At 39.4% G+C, this 22,052-nt stretch overlaps 2 non-coding genes across 2 annotated transcripts; one reads left to right on the top strand and one right to left on the bottom strand.

The window, feature by feature from the left end:
- Positions 1 to 466: 466 nt before the first annotated feature.
- Positions 467 to 553, top strand: trnay-gua (transfer RNA tyrosine (anticodon GUA)). Its single transcript is given in 2 exon segments — positions 467 to 503; positions 518 to 553. It is a non-coding gene; the product is annotated as a tRNA-Tyr (tRNA).
- Positions 554 to 668: 115 nt separating this feature from the next.
- On the bottom strand, positions 669 to 740 carry trnae-cuc (transfer RNA glutamic acid (anticodon CUC)). Its single transcript has one exon. It is a non-coding gene; the product is annotated as a tRNA-Glu (tRNA).
- Positions 741 to 22,052: the final 21,312 nt, after the last annotated feature.

Below are 22,052 nucleotides of genomic sequence, written 5' to 3'. Positions count from 1 at the left end.
ATTTTAAATATCCAGTATGTCTTTCAAAATTTTGAGAGTAGCCTAAAATTCTATTGAGATTCTGAGCCTGTTCATCGCCAACTAGTAGTAAAATCATCACAGATCTATTGATTTTGGTTGGATTTTTATAATTTTTTCTGTGGAATGAGTACACTGTTTGGAGAAAAGAATGGCATATTGACTGATGTTATAACTTAGTTGATTGCTAATGAAGTAAAGATGAAAATATTGGAAAAAAGTGAGAAAACGCCTACTTTTTTGCATTAAATTGATGCAAAATCAAGTATAAATGTGTTTTAAGAGTATGGAATGCATTTATTGACAGCCTACCCAATCCACTGAGGATTTAAGGAAAAAAATCATTTTTCTCATTTTTCTGATAAAAAATAAGAGGTGCATACACTAAAATGGCCAAAAAAAAATTTCAGCAACCTGATATGTTGAGGTCCTGTCCCCAATCAGTGTGCCTTCGATAGCTCAGCTGGAAGAGCGGAGGACTGTAGGTGGCAAATTGGCAATCCTTTGGTCGCTGGTTCAACTCCGGCTCGAAGGAGTTCTTTTTCACATATAAACATTTCCTCGGCCCTGCTTCTCGACGAGGGCGTCAGCGCTTGGGTTCGTAGTTCGACATTTTACAATCACGACCGCCGGTGGTGGGCAAAAGCTCATTCCCTGACCGGGAATCGAACCCGGTCCGCGGCGGTGAGAGCGCCGAATCCTAACCACTAGACCACCAGGGAAGGTCTGCTGATGACTTGCCCTCAAGCCTGGGACTGGCCTCTACGAGATTTTGCAGCAAGACCACTAATACTTGTATTTTCCTCCAGGAGAGGAGACGTCACTGACCCTGGCAAACTGACAAACTGTCACAGACTCTGTAGGAATATCCTAACAACACCACAACTTGCCATGAAAACAAAGCAACCGAGATCCCCAACATGTGAGGCCTCCATCTCGAAGGATTTTAACGCAGTTTTTTGCAGACGTCTCTTACCCTGGATCCTGGTTCTTCCGCTGAGAAACTGTCACAGACTCTGTAGGAATATCCTAACAACACCACAAACTTGCCATAAAAACAAAAAATTTGAGATCCCCAACATGTGAGGCCTCCATCTCTAAGGTTTTTCTAGCAGTTTTTTGCAGACGTCTCTGGCCCTGGATCCCAGTTCCCAGTTCTTCCGCTGAGAAACTGTCACAGGCTCTGGAGGAATATCCTAACAACACCACAACTTGCCATGAAAACAAAAACAATAAGATCCCCAACATGTGAGGCCTGCAGGCAGAGGAACTTTTACCACCACTGATCTCCAACGCCACTGTGCCGGCAGTGAGAAGCTCAACAGATTCCTGCTCAACACCATGCTCAAGGGAATATAAATGGAAACGGGTGAATGGCGGAGGAAAACGAGGAATATGTGGAACGCGGCCACTTCAGGACTTAAAACTAGCGAATCGTTTTGAGGTGTTGATTCATGACTCACCTCCTGTTCATGACCAAATCCCTACATCTCCTGCACTTTCACTGCCATCGCCTGTCTCTACTGTGGTGATTGGGGATTCTATCATCCGGGGACTTTCGTTCCCTTCCCACGGAAGTAAAGCAGCAGTACACTGTTTTCCCGGAGCTAAGGTACTGGACATAAACACACAACTCTCTGACGTGCTTGGGAAACACGTAAATGCAAACACAGTGATAGTGCACATTGGTAGCAATGACACTTCATGTTGTGAATCTGAGATTTTAAAGGAACATTTTAAAACGCTGCTAGTTTCTCTCACTAATACTGGGAAAAATATAGCTATCTCAGGTCCACTTCCTGCCTATAAAAGGGGTATTGAAAAATTTAGTCGTCTGCTTTCCTTGAACTCATGGTTAAAAATGACATGCGAAAATTTCAATGTAATTTTTATAGATAATTTTGATCTGTTTTGGGGACGTCCAGCACTTTTTAGGTGGGATGGCCTGCACCCAAATCACAGGGGCTCTCACATGCTTGCACATCATATCGAACAACATATTTTAATGTGACTACCTATCCAATACACTTCTGTAAATTGTATAAAACCTATTATATCAGTTCGTTACACTACTGCTAAGAAAAACACAGTGGGAATAAATATGAACAATCTACTGAAAATTCCCACTTCCAGCATATCATCACTTACGGAAACAAAACAAACAGAAATTAACATGGCTCTTTTTAATGTAAGGGCATTAACAAACAAATCATTTTGTATTAATGATCTCATTAGTGATTATAACCTGGACTGTTTGTTTCTTACTGAGACATGGCTTAGCACAGATGCACCGGCCACACTGATTGAGACCTGTCCTCCCGACTTTACTTATTCATTTTCAACTAGAAATGGAAAAAGAGGGGGAGGGACTGCAGCAATCTACAGAGAATCCCTAAAGGGAAGGGATATAGACCTTGGTACATTTTCTACCTTTGAATATAATGCTATTATTTTAAACTTCCAGCCACGCCTTCTTGCAGTGACACTATACAGATTACCAAAATTACTTATATCTCCTTTCATAAAGGATTTCTCTGACATGCTATCTGTTATTCATATGAATTATGACAACTGTATTTTAACTGGGGATTTTAATATACATGTTGATAATTTGTCAGATATCAGAGCAAATGAATTCTTGGAACTGCTAGAATGTATGTCGTTTAAACAACATGTAAACATACCGACCCACAAGCATGGTCACACATTGGATTTAGTCATAGCATATTGATTAAATATCAATATAACTTCTGTTGTTGATCTTGCACTATCCGATCATTTTTGTGTTTTCTTTAATAGTATTGATCCTTCTGTGCCTAATACAACTGAACGTATTGTTAAAAAACGTTTTATTACCTCTGAAGTAGCAGAAAATTTTACAATGCAATAATATTTTACCATCATCCTGTGATGTCTTAGTTGATGAGTTTAATAAAAAATTGAGAACAGCCCTTGATGCAGTTGCTCCACTTAAAACAAAAAAGGACACTAATAATAAGGTCATTCCTTGGAAGACAGATTTGACCATGAAAATGAAAAGAAACTGTAGAAGTGCTGAACGAAGATGGCGAAAAACTAAATTAGAAATACACCTAAATATACTCACTGAAAATCTTAAAAACTATAACAGAGAAGTTCAAAAATCACGGCAAGCTTACTTTTCAAACCTTATAAATGAAAATATTAATAACCCGCGATTCTTATTTAGTACCATAGATTCACTAATAAATCACAAAATTGATTGCAGTTCTGCGTTACCAACAGTGTTGGGGAAATTACTTTTAAAAGTAATGCATTACAATATTGCGTTACTCCCCAAAAAAGTAACTAAGTACGTTACTTAGTTACTTTTTATGGAACGTAATGCGTTACATTACTTTTGCGTTACTTTTTCTCATCTGCATGGGCTTGTTTGTTTGTTTTTTAATAACAGCTAAAATAATCTATTTTTGCCAATTGTTAAGGCCCTTTCACATCAAAAGTTAAATGAATAAGCCTAAGGCTGAAGGAAATGCATATTTACTACTGTACAGTAGAGGGCGCCGCTCACACAAACCTTTCAGCTGCTGCTGTTCTTGATTAAATAACAATAGGATACAGGACAAGGAAGTTCAACACTCTTATTTCTAAACCTAATCTAAAGTCATTTTTGCTTAGTATGGTTGAATTAGATCATTGTAGGTCAGCAGCAAAGACATTGGTTAATAAAGTGAGATTAAATACATAAAGTATATGTGTAATTTAACATAGTTAATTATAAAACTTTTGCACAAAATTCTGAGATTGCATTTGACTGTTTTTATTCATTTTGAGGAATACTTAATGTTTTTGTGCAAGTGAGATGAGTAAATGCATGTTCAATGCAAATGCACACAACACCTCACTGTATTTCTCTCAACATGGGGACAGGGAGCTGTCAGTCAATAAATGTGAAAAAGTAACTAGCGTTACTTATTTGAAAAAGTAACTCAGATATTTTGTTGTAAATTGAAAAAGTAATGCGTTACTTTACTAGTTACTTGAAAAAGTAATCTGATTACGTAACTCAAGTTACTTGTAATAAGTTACCCCCAACACTGGTTACCAAGTTCCAAATGTGAAGAGCTTGCTGGCTACTTCAGAGATAAAGCTATAAATATTAGATCAGGAATCTGCTCTGCAAACAAAAATAAAAACAAGATGTTCCCTCCTTTACCTAGCGCATATAATACTATCCAGATGGAAAGGTTTACTTTGGTTGATGTTGAGACCTTGAGAAAGGTAGTAACAGAACTAAAACCATCCACTTGTTCTCTTGATCCAATTCCTACCTCTCTTTTTAAATCTATCTTTAATGTAATATCTAATGATACTCTTGAGATAGTAAATCACTCTCTACAGCTTGGCATTTTTCCGTGTGATCTTAAATTGGCCCTAGTGAAACCTGTACTAAAAAAAGGAAATTCAGATATCTTAACTCCTAGTAATTATAGACCCATCTCAAATCTTGCATTTTTGGGTAAAATATTAGAGAAAATAGTTTTTAATCAGTTAAGTATATTCTTAAATACACATTCAAAATTAGAGATGTTTCAGTCAGGTTTCAGAAAACTTCATAGCACAGAGACCGCTCTTATTAAAGTAGTAAATGATATAAGAATAAACTTAGATAGAAATTGGCCTTCAGTTCTGGTGCTGCTGGACTTGAGCGCTGCGTTTGATACAGTGGATCACCAGATTCTTTTAAATAGACTACGCGAATATGTTGGCTTATCTGAAACCGTTTTAAATTGTTTTTTATCATATCTTAGTGGTAGAACATCTGCAGTATCTATCAATAATACCTTGTCTGAACATTATGAGGTACATTGTGGAGTTCCTCAGGGATCAATTTTAGGACCACTACTTTTTAATCTTTATATGTTACCTCTCGGACGTATCATCAGGAGACATAGTATCTCTTTTCATAGTTATGCTGATGATACACAGTTATATGTAGCCGTATCTCCAGATGACACTGCAGGGCAAATTGATTCACTTGCATATTGCATCCAAGACATAAATGATTGGATGTCGCAAAATTTCTTACAACTCAATCAAGATAAAACAGAAGTTTTGATAATTGGATCAAAAAAAATAATCCCTAAACTAAATATCCTGGGATTAAACCCAAGTAAAGTGGCAAAGAATTTAGGTGTGATCTTTGACTCTGATTTTAATTTTAAAGCGCATGTATGTAATGTTACTAAAATAGCTTTTTATCATTTAAAGAACATTGCAAAAATAAGACCATTTCTCTCCCTGTGCAATACAGAAAAATTAATGCATACATTTATAACTAGCAGGCTTGACTATTGTAATGCCCTCCTCTCTGGTCTACCAAAGACTACAATTAATCAACTACAATTAATACAAAACTCTGCTGCTCGAGTATTGACAAAGACCAAAAAGAGAGAACACATTACACCTATACTAAAATCACTACATTGGTTACCTGTTAGTTTTCGTGTCGATTTTAAAAGTCTTTTATTAGCTTATAATGCACTGCATGGACTTGCTCCAAACTATCTTTTAAAAATGCTTACAGTTTATAAACCTGTAAGGACCCTCAGATCATCAGATTCTTTGCTTTTAACAGTACCACACAGTAGAAGTAAAAGATTTGGTGATGCTGCTTTTAGCCGCTATGCTCCTCGTCTCTGGAATAATCTTCCAGAAGAAGTAAGACGTGCCGAAAATAAAAATAGTTTTAAGTCTAAATTAAAAACTTATCTTTTCAGTTTGGCCTTTCTATAATATTTTATGATGTTTGTAATTTAATGTCAATCATTTTTTACTTGTATTTTGTATTTGCTTTTAATTTTTGTGCCTGTAAAGCACTTTGAACTGCATTCAATTGTTTGGAAAAGTGCTATATAAATAAAATTTGCTTGCTTGCTTGCATCTCGAAGGTTTTTAAAGCAGTTTTTTGCAGACGTCTGTGGGCCTGGATCCCAGTTCTTCCACTGAGAAACTGTCACAGGCTCTGTAGTAATATCCTAACAACACCACAACTTAAAATTTATTTTATTTTATTAGGGCCCAAGCCTTGAAAAGGCGAAGGCCCTATTGTTTTCCTAAGGATTATTATTAGGGCCCAAGCCTTGATGAGGCGAAGGCCCTATTGTTTTCCTAAGGATTATTATTAGGGCCCAAGCCTTGATGAGGCGAAGGCCCTATTGTTTTCCTAAGGATTATTATTAGGGCCCAAGCCTTGATGAGGCGAAGGCCCTATTGTTTTCCTAAGGATTATTATTATTATTATTATTATTATTATTATTATTATTATTATTATTCGGGCACTTTTGGGGCTCTTAACGTGCACGAAAACTCTTGAAACTTTGCACACAGGTCAGAACCCGCGGCCATCAGGGCCAGGCTGAAGGTGGTACCCGGGCGTGGCAGGGGGGCTCGACAGCGCCCCCTGGAACGGGGTCCGAAAACTTGGTCCATAAATCAAACACGCTTGCATGTAATAATATGAAACTCGGTACACATATAGATCTCATCGGTTTATATATCCTTTGTACTTTTACTTTTTACCCCAGCCCAACAGGAAGTCGGCTATTATGGTTTGTTTGGAAACGCATGCAATGGAATTCGAAACAGTTCTCCTAGGAAATTCGTCCAATCACCACCAAACTCGGTGTGCATGAAGTCAAGCAATTGAGGATGAAAAATTGCCAGCGGATTTTTGATATCTCGAACGGTTTGGCCGTGGCGAGGAAACGAAATTATGGCGAATAATGGAAACAGGAAGTGTGTTATAACTTCTTCATACATTAACTGATCTTGATGAAACTTCAGTAGTGTGTTCGTTGTAAGAGGCCGATCACATGGATGTGACTCTTGTGAGTCAAAGTTATAGCGCCACCAACTGGCAGAAGGAAGTGTGTCACTTTCAAAATGCTTTGAAATCACCCTCTTATTTTAACCCGATTTGCTTCAAACTTCACTACTATAATGTAAACACACGGCAGATGTAGACCTGTGAATGGATTCTTGATATCTTAGATACTGTTGTCGTGGCAACGCATCAAACTTTAATATTCTTTTTTTATGCTTTTGAGACTCTTAGCATACTTGAAATTGCATGAAACTCGACAGACGCATCACATTTATTAGCCAGTAGACATGTGCAAAGTTTCAGAAACGGGCGTGGTGAGGGGCTCAGTAGCGCCACCTTTTGTCAAAAGTGGGGGGATTAATTTTATCTACAGTAATAAAAATCGGTATGTGTATTGTTCTCCTCCAGCCAGACAACTTTCTAATTTACACTCAATAGCTCCAACCAACAGGAAGTCAGATATTTTGGTTTGAAAATAGTCATTTTATGTCTCTCTCTCTCTGAGACTACGTCTCTGTGTGTGTGTGTGTCTGTGAGTGTGGGGAGGGGGAGGGGGAGGGGGGCTAGATTAACCATTTCACTGCTGTTTGGTCTGGCCTGCATTAAAAAAGAAAATAAATGTCTTACGCCTTGTATTTTTTAAATAAGTTGTATTAATAAGTAAAGGCATATAACCAGTTGAATTGTAGTGCATTGAAAATAGTTTTATATAATTAGTTTATTAATTAAATTAACTTGGTCCATAAACTTGGTCAGAAAATTTGGTCCATAAATTAAACACACTTGCATGTAATATTATGAAACTCGGTACACATATAGATCTCATCGGGCCAAACAACTTTAAGCCAGCCCAACAGGAAGTGGGCTATTTTGGTCTTAATGTGGATTTTTGGCAAAATCAGCCTCTGATTTTTTACCCACTCCTCTTAAGTGGTTTATTCAATTCCCACCAAACTTTTTCAACATGATGAAAATACATTAAAGAAGCTAAATTGTGAATGGCTATTGAATATCTCAAATTGTTTTGCTATGGCGAGGGATTAAAGTAATGTCAAAAAAGTAAACACTGAAAGCCTCATATCTTCTAAAAAATTAATTATACACCATTTATTTCTAGATAAAATTACACAAATATCAGAACTAAACCCATTTTATTCTTGTTTTCAATTTAAGAATAATGTACAAGTTTAAAAACAGCCAGAATGTGCTATTCAGTTAAAAAATAAATACATCAAGTAATACAAAGGGCTATACTGCCCTCTTGTGTCCAAAATGATATCAACTCAGTACATAAAACTTTTTTTATCAGGTATGGCTATTGTAATTAAATATAAATATATTCGGTATGTGGCTGTGAGGATCTTTTCCCACCGGTTAATCGACGTTAGACACCAGCGAGGGCTTTTAGATCGCTAATATAAAAGTGAAAGTAAAGTATAAGGACGTCCGCACGGACATTTATAGTGGTGGCGCTCGCAGTGCGCTCGAATGAATTTCTATGGAAGTAGAAATGAAAAAACGTTCGCTCTGTTCTGCTCGCTCGTCGCCATGGACGCGCACCGTTATGAATGCCAGTGCAGCCGCATACTTTTTAGTGTCACTTTAAAATTAGCACCATATCGGGGGCCGATTGTTTCCGGTTTTCAGGTAAAACACAACAACAAATGAGTAAATGACAGATTCGCTTAAATAGGCGCTTTTACACAAAATATTCCGTCATCATTTTTTTCAGTCAGCTCTTCACTCTCGTGATTAATGAATTTTGACTCCTGTTGCTGATCTTTGCTGCAACTTTCGTTCAGCTCACAATTTAGTAAGCAAACACGCTTCAAATGTGTTTTTATTTTATTTTTGTGTATACATGTGTGTATATATATATATAGCTTATGTTTCAAATATGAGTCAATTAACAATCGTTGGAAAGAATGATACTTTTAAACATATCACTAAACCGTCATTAGGTGTCGCCAGGCGACCGTCTTAATGAGCGAGTCATTGATTCATTCGTTCAAACGATTCGTTCGAACAACTGAGTCATTCATGAATGAGACAGATTATGGATTGGTCGTTGAATCTTTGAGTCAACCGATTCGTTCAAAATGCTGAATCATTCAGTAATGAGAACGCGTTGCTGTGAGATCCTCGATGGTTCTGCTGTGATCTTTGTTTAACTATTTTCGCTGCTGAAACAGAAAAAAAGTCAATATTGCATCTAAAATGTAAGTGATTTGACGTGTGTGTGTGTGTGTGTGTGTGTGTGTGTGTGTGTGTGTGATTGTGTCTGTTACAGTGATTGTTTAACCCTTGTTAAAGTTTAGGCCTTGTCTTTTTGGATATATATCTTTTTATATAAAAAAATAGCATACAACCCATATATTTTAAATGTATTGTTTGCTTTAAATTACATTGAGATTTGTATGTTTGGTAATTGAACCTGAATGAATTTTAAATGAATGTGCTATATTTCAGATCATATATTTGTTTTCCTTAAAATTTGAACTAACACTAACTTTATTCTCATCTGAATGATAGATTATTTATTTATGTATAAAATAAAAACACATTTGATTTTTCTTTTTTAATCAATGTAGAATGTGTAACTGAAAAAATAAACAGATTAGGGCTCTGTTCGAGAACAATAAATGAAAACCAATGCAATATGATGAATGTCCAAAAGATTTTTTTGCTTTTAAACTATGTGTGTGTGTGTGTGTGTGTGTGTGTGTGTGTGTGTGTGTGTGTGTGTGTGTGTGTGTGTGTATGTGTGTAAGAGATTTTGGTTGGGTGACAGTTGTAGTTTAGCAGTACAGTTTGACAAAAGCACAATGTTGTGTTTTATTGCGATTGTACACAAATATAAGTAAACACTTTGCAGTTTGAATAATGTCCTGTATGAACAAAAGGACGGAGTATGTTTTTTTGTCTACATTGTTCAATCACGCCTCACACACACACACACACACACACACACACACACACACACACACACACACACACACACACACACAAACTATTTTTCTAATCAGATCAGGCAAATATTCTGTCTTGGCACACTCCATATAACTTTCAAACTTGTGTACTTATTTCATGTGTCCATTGAGTCCACCTACATTAAGTAGGGTGTCTCATTTTTCATTTTAGGTTTCAGAAGGTTGCTCACGCATACTTTGTGGTTGATATGTGCCCTCAATGCACACTTTTGCAGAGCCCACACCAATGCAAGCTCTACAGCACACATCTTCTCAAAGCTCAAAGCGGGGTTACGTTATTGCCCGTCATGCACAGTAACCCCAAAGGCACCGGGGTGGCGGTGCCACCGGCTTGTTTATATATATATATATATATATATAAATATTGCTGCGAGCAGCGATGAAGGGCCTAAGCCGGCGGCACCGCCACTCCGGTGCCTTTAGGTAACTAAAGGCACCGGGAATGCGGTGCCACCGGCTTGGGCCCGTAATCGCTGCTCGCAGCTATATTTATTATTATTATTATTATTATTATTATTATTATTATTCTAACGACTATTCGGGCACTTTTGGGGCTCTTAACGTGCACGAAAACTCTTGAAACTTTGCACACAGGTCAGAACCCGCGGCCATCAGGGCCGGGCTGAAGGTGGTACCCGGGCGTGGCAGGGGGGCTCGACAGCGCCCCCTGGAACGGGGTCCGAAAACTTGGTCCATAAATCAAACACGCTTGCATGTAATAATATGAAACTCGGTACAAAACAGAGAATATTTATTTTAGTTTTGAATTAGATATTTTAAAAGTACAAATTTAAATGATTATAAAGATATATTGCTCGTGCTTGTGTGAATAGTATTCGCTGAGCTTTGTTTAAGTTTAGAGACGTGCACCAGAAAAAAATTTAACGGAGACAGAGAGGCAGAAAGCACACCCTGTTTATTTTCTTCATTTTACAAAAGCACACGGTTTTGATGTTAATGTGAGTGTACACAAAAAAAAGAAGACCCTCTATAGTTTATAATCATGTGTTGATTTTATTTATATGACCAAAAATGACGGAGTATTTTAAGTCTATGTTGCTGCTATGTGGAAAAAAAACAGCAAAAAAAACAGGTTTCTCGACCCCAGAGAATTAAAGACTTAAAAGTTCATTCTTGTAACTTGTGATCGTTACAGGCACATAATGCGTGTTCTATGTTTGCTTTTCTGCAATTGCATGCTGACACAGAAACAAACATGCAAATTTAGGGTCCGTGAAGTTCTTAAGGGTAATAGTCTTTTCTGTTTGGGACTGTCATTTCTTTGTGAGGGGCGTGAGTCATTTGTTGAATGAAACACTTGATACTGTGGACGCATAGATAGTACGCTATTAGAAGAAATAACAGCAGAATTGCTATTTCCTTTATCCACAGCCAGGGTTTCCCAATCAAGTTTCCGAACCATGAAAAATTAACTTCAGTCATCTGGTGTAATTTTGCTGAAAGATCAAGAATGTCTTGTTGGATTTTGTTCAAGTTCTCTGTTGGATCCATTAACCCGGTGCAGCACTCAGGTCCGATGATGGTGCAGGCTCCTCCTTGCGTTGCTAGAATGTAATCCAAGGCCACTCTGTTCTGTAAGATCATTATCTTGTGCGAAGCGAGAGTGTCCGTGATGTTACCAAGGGCCAAAGCCGTATCATTGGCCAATTTCTGTACAGAATTCGATAAGCTTCTGACTTGATCAAGGGCTTGCATGACACCATAAGATGGTATTAATGCTCCAAGAGTTCTTGACCACCATGTTTGTGCACAAGTGAGTCCTGGAATGCAGCCATCTGCTTCGTTAGTGGTAGGAGCTGAATTTTGTAGCTGTGGGGAGCTTGGGGTGGAGTGTGTATTTTCTCTGATAGCTGGTAGAATATAAACCAGGGTGCACCTTCCGTTAAATTGGCTGGGGAGGATGCTGTAGACAGAAGTTCCACATAACCAAAAAGTGTCAGTTGGTGGAGAGATCACACATACAAAAATGTAATATATGGCCATATATGTACTTATATTTTAAATAGCATGACATATATCTTTACATATATTTGACTTACCTGAGAACACAATATATGGCTGCAACATATATGAACATTTATGTGTCCAAACATGTGAAGAAAATGTTTGAGTTCATCCATATATGATACCATATATCTGCATATATTACAGTATAGTATTGGTTTCTCGCATATATGGACAACATTAAGTAAAAATATGTGACATACATATTTGTTTCCCACATATTTAATACATGTATGTAAACATACATGCATATGATACTGATGCATTGAAATAAGTACATATATGCATATAAACATATATGCGTCTTACATATATTTAACATTTATGTGCATATACTGGAAAATATATGGCACTTACATGAAAACGGCCATTTTTGCTATATTTTGAAATATATGTTTCATATATGTCTATGTGTTTTATATATATGAATTTTTGCATATATTCTCATATAGGCAGCAGACATACATGGGCACTGACATTATATATGTAATTTACATATATTGACATATATTAAATTTCTGTATGGGCATACACAACTGATTTATTTCAAAAAAATTTGGTAGGGATGGGTTTCTGGAGAAACACTCTGTTTAGTCATTTTCCTCTTTCTTATCTGTTGTAGTAACATACACGTGGGATTCTGCTCCTCTTTCAATCACAAAGCTGCAACGTTCACAAGGAATTTCACCCAGTGGAGTCGATGCTGGAGCATAATTTTCTATGCACCAATAGAACACCATTGGCAGGAGTAGATCTGTCATGATGGGAGTAGCTGAAGTTAGGTTGCAGGATGGTAGTCCTGGAATGCAACACGGAGAAGCTGGAGGAATTGTTGTATTGTGACATTTATCCTTGTTGTATAATTCACTGGTATGATGATTGAATAAGGTACACGTGTCACATTTGGAGATAGGGTGTGCCACCCAGGGGATTCCTGCTCCTACTGAAGGTGCGTGTGGCATGCAAACGTCCTTTCCAGCAAACAAGGCATTTCTTGACATATTCATTAGCTCTAAGAATATGTTGTTTCTGGAGTCCACACTTTGTGCGATGTCCATGATGCTTAGTAGAACGACAATCTTGATCATGTTGATGGATGATTGAAGGTTTCGTATGTGAGTCTCTGCGTTGTGTATTTTTTTCTTTTTCTTTTCTTTATCCTTTTGTTATAGTTGGCTCGGAAGAGGGTCAAGTTGTTTCTTGAGGTTTTCTTGTGGCTTCATACGCAGATGACGAGGTCAGTGCGTATGGGTCTCGGGAAGTCATCAGTGGTATCTGCACAGAGTAAGAAAGAAAACAAAAGACAGGAGAGCAGTATTTGTTCAAACACTAGGGTTGTAAACTTTTCCGAGTCTGCTAAGCAGTAGAGCAGTATTTGTTCAAACGCTAGGGTTGTACATTTTTTTCTGGGTCTGCTATTGTCGTTCCATCTTTCCCTATTTCTTAATTCCTTTGACACCTAAAGAACGCAGTGAGGTGAGGATGGATTAATGGATGGGAAGGCCTATGAGGGAAGTCTTCGCCCCAGGGTTAACCCCCGAAGCCTGTTGCGTTTCGGTTCTTCCCGGGGCTCCTCACTGGTTCCGTGTCCTAACCTATCCCTGTTGGTGGGGGAACAACCTTACAGTGTGTACAATGAGTCCAGGTTTTCCTTCCCTGACACAAGACTGCAGCTGCTGTAATCAACATCACTTGATGTGGCCCATGTCACTTTGGTTCTAATGGAGGAAACGTCTTTGTACAGATCAATTATTGATTCAGGAGGCATCATTTTCTTCTGTGCTGCACTACCTGAACACACTTGTACAGTTGCATAGAAACAAGCCTGTTTAGCTGCCATATCAGCAAGAGCATTACCTTTAGCTTCCGTAGTATTAGTAGTGAGATGTGCTTTCACTTTGATCACTGCTAATTTCTTTGGAAGTTTCATGGAAAACATTAGATCTTTCACTAATTCAGCATGCTTAATGGGGGATCCATCAGAATTTAGAAACGGTCTGGTTTGCCAAATGACACCAAAATCATGAATTACCCCAAAAGCATATCTGGAATCTGTGTAGATATTAGCAACTGATCCTGAAGCTAGCGTGTATGCTCTCGTTAGGGCTACTAGTTCTGCAGCTTGAGCTGAAAAATGATCTGGAAGACGTCCTGAAGCTAACACTTCCGTGGTGGACGTTACTGCATAACCTGCTCGTCTGTTACCTTTTTCTTTTACTTCACTCATAGGTCTATATGTAAGCGTAACACAATCGTGAGTAATTTCTCCTTCATCCTCTAACAAAACTTCAGTCATAGCAGACATCATACATGAGGACGGATTCGTGACAGGTGCACGCTGTAAAACAATATTCGACATTATTGTGGACACTGCATGAGGGCTTTTTTTACGTTTACAGTCTGACCTAACACTATTAATGATGAAAGGCCTGTGCTGTAAAATAACATTTAAGGCTGTGAGTCTACTTTAACCAGTGTCCCCCAAAGGAAAAAACTGAGATACTCACTTTCCTTTTGTTCTATTAAACAAAAACAGAAGTTTTTTTTATCTCTGTTGCAAGTTAGTGGGGAAATAAAGCACTCACAGCCCAAATGGTTAACACGTCAACCAGCTGCCCCAGTTTAATGACGAGGGGACGGGCTGCTTCAGAGTAGCAAGCAGACTGAGTAGGAGCTGAGTAACATTGTTAACTTGTTTAAAGTTCTTTTTGTTTTTCCTACACTCTTTTCCCCAATGTCCATGTTTACCACAATAATAACAACTACTGCCCTCTCTCTTAGGACATTTGCGTTTCTGTTGATTGTCTGTGTTGACCTTAAAGGATGCTGTAGCAATTTTTACTCTTTCCTTGACATCAGAGTCTCTTTCCCATGCAGCCAAACTGTCTAAGTTGTTTTGTATGGTTCTAGTGGACCATGTTAAGTCTAAGAAAGGCAATGCTTTTCTATGTTCTGACAACAGACCATCAAACCATGTGCGAACTAGGGGACCATTATCTTCTAGCACCTTCTCTGAAGTGTCAGCTATACCACTGTATGCTGCTGCTGACTGGCAAAATCTTTGAGTGTACTCACTAACAGTTTCACCCTTCTTCTGTAAACAACTAGTGATCTTCGACCAGTCAATTTTAGGTCCAACAATGTTCTTCAACGCTTTCAGAACTCCCTCTCTCAATTCATCTTTTCTGGCATGTTGTAGTTCAGAAGTAACAGCAGACTCAAAACTGTTGAATTCAGATTCAGTTAGCATTTGTGACATCAGCTGTGTGACTTCTGCCAACGACATGTCGTAAAGACGCATTTTACTGATCAATGCCCTTCTAGATTCAGAAACATCAGTGCGTACTGAAGGTAAGCTTTGGGATAGTCTTTCTATGTCTCTAGGTCCGAGTGCTTTGGCAACAGTTTGGTTTTGGACAACAGAAGAGTTGGGAGTAACACTTTCAGTTCCCTCAATTCCCTGAGATCTTCTTGCAACACAAACCTTTACTGAATCTACAGGCTTATCAGTTACTGATGGGATGTCTACATCTGTTTCAAAGAATGCTTTTAAGTCAGGATAAGTTTCATCTGACTGTTGGTCTTCTGAGTCACGTTTGGTTGAGGCCTTGTTATGGCCCACCTTAGTGTGCATTTGTTTGTTCTGTTCTTTTAACTCTCTGGGGTCGAGAAACGCGCCGGCGCGTTTTGCTGTTTTTTTTCCACATAGCAGCAACATAGACTTAAAATACTCCGTCATTTTTGGTCATATAAATAAAATCAACACATGATTATAAACTATAGAGGGTCTTCTTTTTTTGTGTACACTCACATTAACATCAAAACCGTGTAAACCTTTTGTAAAATGAAGAAAATAAACAGGGTGTGCTTTCTGCCTCTCTGTCTCCGTTAAATTTTTTTCTGGTGCACGTCTCTAAACTTAAACAAAGCTCAGCGAATACTATTCACACAAGCACGAGCAATATATCTTTATAATCATTTAAATTTGTACTTTTAAAATATCTAATTCAAAACTAAAATAAATATTCTCTGTTTATGTAATCTATTAAAAAAGAGAGAGGTGTCAGCCGATCTCATTATCGTTCTCTCAGCTCATTATTCTGCTAATCTGACACGCCCACGGAGAGCGCGCGGTATTCAAACGCAAATGATCTGAAGCAACACATGCAAAGTGTCAACGCCCCTCATAAACGCGATAACACAATAAATGTAATCATCAGATTAATGTAGCCTACTATTTCTTCTTGCGAGGCTGTGTGAGGAATAATCCTGGGACATTTACCTCAGAACATGTACTGTTTTTTTTTCATTTCGAGGAGCAACGGATCCATCTGATAAGTAAGTTCTTTATTATTATTGTTCTAATTGCGATATCATAGTGTATGTAAACCGCAAAAAGACTGTTTAAATATGAATTGCGTCTGTGTGTGAATGAATGAACTGAACAGTTTTTACCAAACCCTATTGCTATACTGAGATGAGTGAAAATCTACTGAAATATGTTGAAATAACGTTAAAATGTCTTTGTATTAGCAACGTATTAAACTGCAAATTAATATGTATGCCCTAATATAGGCTCATAAAAAAACGACATGTCTATGTTACAGACGAAATATGAAAGACAACATTTCGTCGACTAGTTTTGGATAGATTATTAACTGTTTACTGTAAACTAGACTACTGCCACATTGAATAAGCTTCTGTTCACCAATTTCTGCTCAAATGTTATATATTAGGCTATGTTTGTTTTGTCAAAAATAAAGTAATCAACTAGGATGCTATTATAGTCTTTGTTCCAATGTAGGCTTTATTCAAACTAATGAATCCTTAACTTTGAAATATGTATGATAAAATGTATACTTTAGTTTTTACAAAGAAATATGAAATATCCATCTGAGAAGTAAGTTTTTTTATTAGTGTTCTAATTGCGATATCATAGTGTATGTAAACCGCAAAAAGACTGTTTAAATATGAATCGCGTCTGTGTGTGAATGAATGAACTGAACAGTTTTTACCAAACCCTATTGCTATACTGAGATGAGTGAAAATCGACTGAAATATGTTGAAATAACGTTAAAATGTCTTTGTATTAGCAACGTATTAAACTGCAAATTAATATTTATATGCCCTAATATAGGCTATCATAAAAACAACAAACGATATGCCTATGTTACAGAAGAAATATGAAAGACAACATTTCGTTGACTAGTTTTTGGATAGATTATTAACTGTTTACTGTAGCCTAAACTATAGACTACTGCCACATTGAATAAGCTTTTGTTCACCAATTTCTGCTCAAATGTTAAATATATTAGGCTATGTTTGTTTTGTCAAAAATAAAGTCATCAACTAGGATGCTATTATAGTGTTTGTTCCAATGTAGGCTTTATTCAAATTAATGAATCCTTAACTTTGAAATATGTATGATAAAATGTATACTTTACTTTTTACAAAGAAATATTACACTTGAAATATTGTTATTTTTATTGTTGCTGTAATTGTAACCTTTTTAATAAAATAGCAAATAATATATTTACAAGGTAGACTTAAACAAAATCTTAAAAGGTCAATATAAGCCTTCTCTTCAAATTATTTGTATTGTGTTTTATTAGTGACAAATTTGGGGAGAGGATACATATCCAAAACTTTCTGAAAATACAGTATGAGAATTAACTACACAATTACTAGAAATGTTCACCTTGGATATTATACAATTTGCAAGCAAAAATACAAGTGGAAAAATACTATTTTTTTATAGATGTTTCCAACTGTGAACCAATTTTGTAGTATACACATGTCACAATATAACCAGGCTGAAGACCAGGATACAATTCACAGAGTTTATTTAAGGCAATTCCACAGACTAATAGAAGTTCAGGAACTTAGGAAAAGTCTTCAGACAGAAATATCACCTTAAACTATAATAGAACGCAGGAAGTCCATTCTTGAAATGTCTCTTAAGGATAACTCACAGAAGATACAAGAGGTCCTCTTTCTCGGACAGTCAACAGAACATAACTCACTGAAGATAATTGATTCACAGAAGAAGAGTGAAGTCCTCTCAAACGATCCACTGAATATAACTCACAGAAGTAGAGTGAAGTCCTCTCTCAAACGATCCACTGAATATAACTCACAGAAGAAGAGTGATGTCCTCTCTCGGACGATCCTCATCATATAACTCACAGAAGAAGAGTGAAGTCCTCTCTCGGACGATCCTCATCATATAACCCACAGAAGAAGAGTGAAGTCCTCTCTCGGACGATCCTCATCATATAACTCACAGAAGAAGAGTGAAGTCCTCTCTCAAACGATCCTCATCATATAACCCACAGAAGAAGAGTGAAGTCCTCTCTCGGACGATACTCATCATATAACTCACAGAAGAAGAGTGAAGTCCTCTCTCAAACGATCCACTGAATATAACTCACAGAAGAAGAGTGATGTCCTCTCTCGGACGATCCTCATCATATAACTCACAGAAGAAGAGTGAAGTCCTCTCTCGGACGATCCTCATCATATAACTCACAGAAGAAGAGTGAAGTCCTCTTTCAAACGATCCACTGAATATAACTCACAGAAGAAGAGTGATGTCCTCTCTCGGACGATCCTCATCATATAACTCACAGAAGAAGAGTGAAGTCCTCTCTCGGACGATACTCATCATATAACTCACAGAAGAAGAGTGAAGTCGTCTCTCGGACGATCCTCATAATGTCTTATTGATAACACAAGGATCCACCTCGCTAGCAGCACAACAGACACTAGCCCTGCACAAGAACTTTAAAAGGCACAAGGGAACAGAATAATGTGTAACATATAATACCCAGCAGTGGGGGAGTGAGAGCAAACAGAATATAAAGGCTGGTGATGAGATGATTATGACGTGATAGAGATCAGGTGTGGTGATGAGGGAATCGAGTGCAGGTGAGGATCCAGGGGAATGCTGGGAAATGTAGTGCGGGACAGGACCAGAAAACCAGAGGAACCGTGACAGAACTCCCCCCTCCCCGGAGGCGCGTCCTCGCGCCTAAACAACAGAAGGGAGGAGAGAGTCAGGGAGAGTCAGGGAGAGGTCATAGTGAAAACTAGGGTGGAACCAGGATGGAGCCGGGGAGAAGCCAGAGAGGAGTAGATTGTGTGGTCGACCAGGGCGGACGTGACTTTCAGGTGACCGGGGTGGAGGCTTTCTCTCGGGTGGAGACCCTATTTCGGAAGGCCAGGGCGGAGAGAGTCGAGTGGTCAGCCATGGTGGAGTAGGCCGAGTGACCGCCCACGGAGGAGCAGGTTCTAAATAGGGTTGGTCAGGGTCGATGATTTGCTCCGACTTGGCTGGGCAGAAGATTTGCTCCGACTTGGCTGGGCCGACGAGAGGTAATAGTTTAACTGTGCAGAGGACAGTCTTGAGTTTGATTTCGACTGGACTGACAGTTGGCACGAGTTTGCCTTGGTAGACCGTCGTCACAGACTCGTCTGGGCAACTCTTAGCATTCGGTCGGACTTGACTCGTATTCGACTGGGTAGACAAACGACTCAACTTGACTGGGCAAATTAATTGAACTGGCTCTTCTGTGCAAAAGAATTGAACTGATACGACGGGGCTAATACATTGAGCCTGTTCATCGGAGCAGACGATGACTTTAATGTGGACTAGGCTTGGACCTTGACTGACTGAGCATACGAATAGCTCTGGTTCGAAGACGGGCTCTGGCTCTTGCTCGGAGACGGGCTCTGTACTGGACTGGACCAGCGGCGAAGGCGGCTCAGGACTGGACGAGAGCAGCGGCGAAGAGGGACCTGAGGTGGGCGGAACCAACGGCGAAGAGAGCTCCGAGCTTGGTGGGACCAGCGGCGAAGAGAGTTCCGAGATGGGCGGGACCAGCGGTGAAGAGGGCTCGGCTGGGCTGGACGGAACCAGCGGTGAACAGGTCTTTGGCTGGACGGTCCCCGGCTGGACGGTCTCTGGCTGGACGTGGCCGACGCGAAGCTCTGGCTGGACGTGGCCGACGTGAAGCTCTGGCTGGACGTGGCCGACGTGAAGCTCTGGCTGGACGTGGCTGACGTGAAGCTCTGGCTGGACGTGGCTGACGTGAGGCTCTGGCTGGACGTGGCTGACGTGAAGCTCTGGCTGGACGTGGCTGACGTGAAGCTCTGGCTGGACGTGGCTGACGTGGCTGGACGTAACCAGCAGGGCAGGCTCGGCTGGACTGGGCGGAACCAGCATGGAAGTGGGCTTTGAGCTGGGTTCATGGGCTGTATCGGATGTGTGTGCTGCCCATACACACAAAACAGCCATGGACCCCACAATGAGCACAGTATCTTCCAGAGAAGCATGGACGGTCTCTGGCTCTGGACTGGCAAGAAGTGCAGGCCTGAGAGCTCCACGGACGGACATCAAAGCGGGGTCAGATAACTTGGACATCATGTTGGCACTATTTGAAACGAGATTACGTGCTCGGGGCCATGCACTGAGTCCAGGACGAATTAGGGGTTCTTGCTCAAAGGGCTGTGCTTTAAGCGACTGAGCAAACTCGGCATGGAAACTTTTGGTAAAGTAACTCAAATTCTGGAAAATAGAAGCATCTGAAACCAACAGATTTTGTGCCCACCTCTGGGCGTGGCCAGTAAGAAGGGAGAGAATGAAGGCAATCTTACTTGTGTCAGAAGTGAAATGAGTTGAGTTTACCACAAAGTAAAGTTCACAATAGAAGAGGAAGTCCCTGCTATCATCTTCCCCCGAATATGTAGCCGGTAATGCCATGGGACTGATGTAAGCAGAAGGAAGAACACTAGTGACGATGTCTTGCATCAACTGAGGTGCCACGGTGGAAGCAGCAGTATCCATAATTGACTGAAAAGCGTTGGTAGCGCAAGTAGAGGAAGTGGGTGGAGCTTGCCTTGAGGTGGCTGGGTATTCTGTCACAATATAACCAGGCTGAAGACCAGGATACAATTCACAGAGTTTATTTAAGGCAATTCCACAGACTAATAGAAGTTCAGGAACTTAGGAAAAGTCTTCAGACAGAAATATCACCTTAAACTATAATAGAACGCAGGAAGTCCATTCTTGAAATGTCTCTTAAGGATAACTCACAGAAGATACAAGAGGTCCTCTTTCTCGGACAGTCAACAGAACATAACTCACTGAAGATAATTGATTCACAGAAGAAGAGTGAAGTCCTCTCAAACGATCCACTGAATATAACTCACAGAAGTAGAGTGAAGTCCTCTCTCGGACGATCCTCATCATATAACCCACAGAAGAAGAGTGAAGTCCTCTCTCGGACGATACTCATCATATAACTCACAGAAGAAGAGTGAAGTCCTCTCTCGGACGATCCTCATCATATAACCCACAGAAGAAGAGTGAAGTCCTCTCTCGGACGATACTCATCATATAACTCACAGAAGAAGAGTGAAGTCCTCTCTCAAACGATCCACTGAATATAACTCACAGAAGAAGAGTGATGTCCTCTCTCGGACGATCCTCATCATTTAACTCACAGAAGAAGAGTGAAGTCCTCTCTCGGACGATCCTCATCATATAACTCACAGAAGAAGAGTGAAGTCCTCTCTCAAACGATCCACTGAATATAACTCACATAAGAAGAGTGATGTCCTCTCTCGGACGATCCTCATCATATAACTCACAGAAGAAGAGTGATGTCCTCTCTCGGACGATCCTCATCATATAACTCACAGAAGAAGAGTGAAGTCCTCTCTCGGACGATACTCATCATATAACTCACAGAAGAAGAGTGAAGTCCTCTCTCGGACGATCCTCATAATGTCTTATTGATAACACAAGGATCCACCTCGCTAGCAACACAACAGACACTAGCCCTGCACAAGAACTTTAAAAGGCACAAGGGAACAGAATAATGTGTAACATATAATACCCAGCAGTGGGGGAGTGAGAGCAAACAGAATATAAAGGCTGGTGATGAGATGATTATGACGTGATAGAGATCAGGTGTGGTGATGAGGGAATCGAGTGCAGGTGAGGATCCAGGGGAATGCTGGGAAATGTAGTGCGGGACAGGACCAGAAAACCAGAGGAACCGTGACAACACATTTCTTTTCTTGTGTCCTTGTATTCTTTCTTGTGGCTCAGTGACACACCTGTGAAAAGCTCATTATGCAGGCTCATTAAG

Source organism: Siphateles boraxobius, unplaced genomic scaffold, assembly GCF_051911475.1.
Source record: "Siphateles boraxobius isolate OS27281-9 unplaced genomic scaffold, OSU_SipBor_1 52, whole genome shotgun sequence".
Lineage (NCBI taxonomy): Eukaryota > Metazoa > Chordata > Actinopteri > Cypriniformes > Leuciscidae > Siphateles > Siphateles boraxobius.
This window is presented reverse-complemented; position numbering and strand designations above follow the sequence as displayed.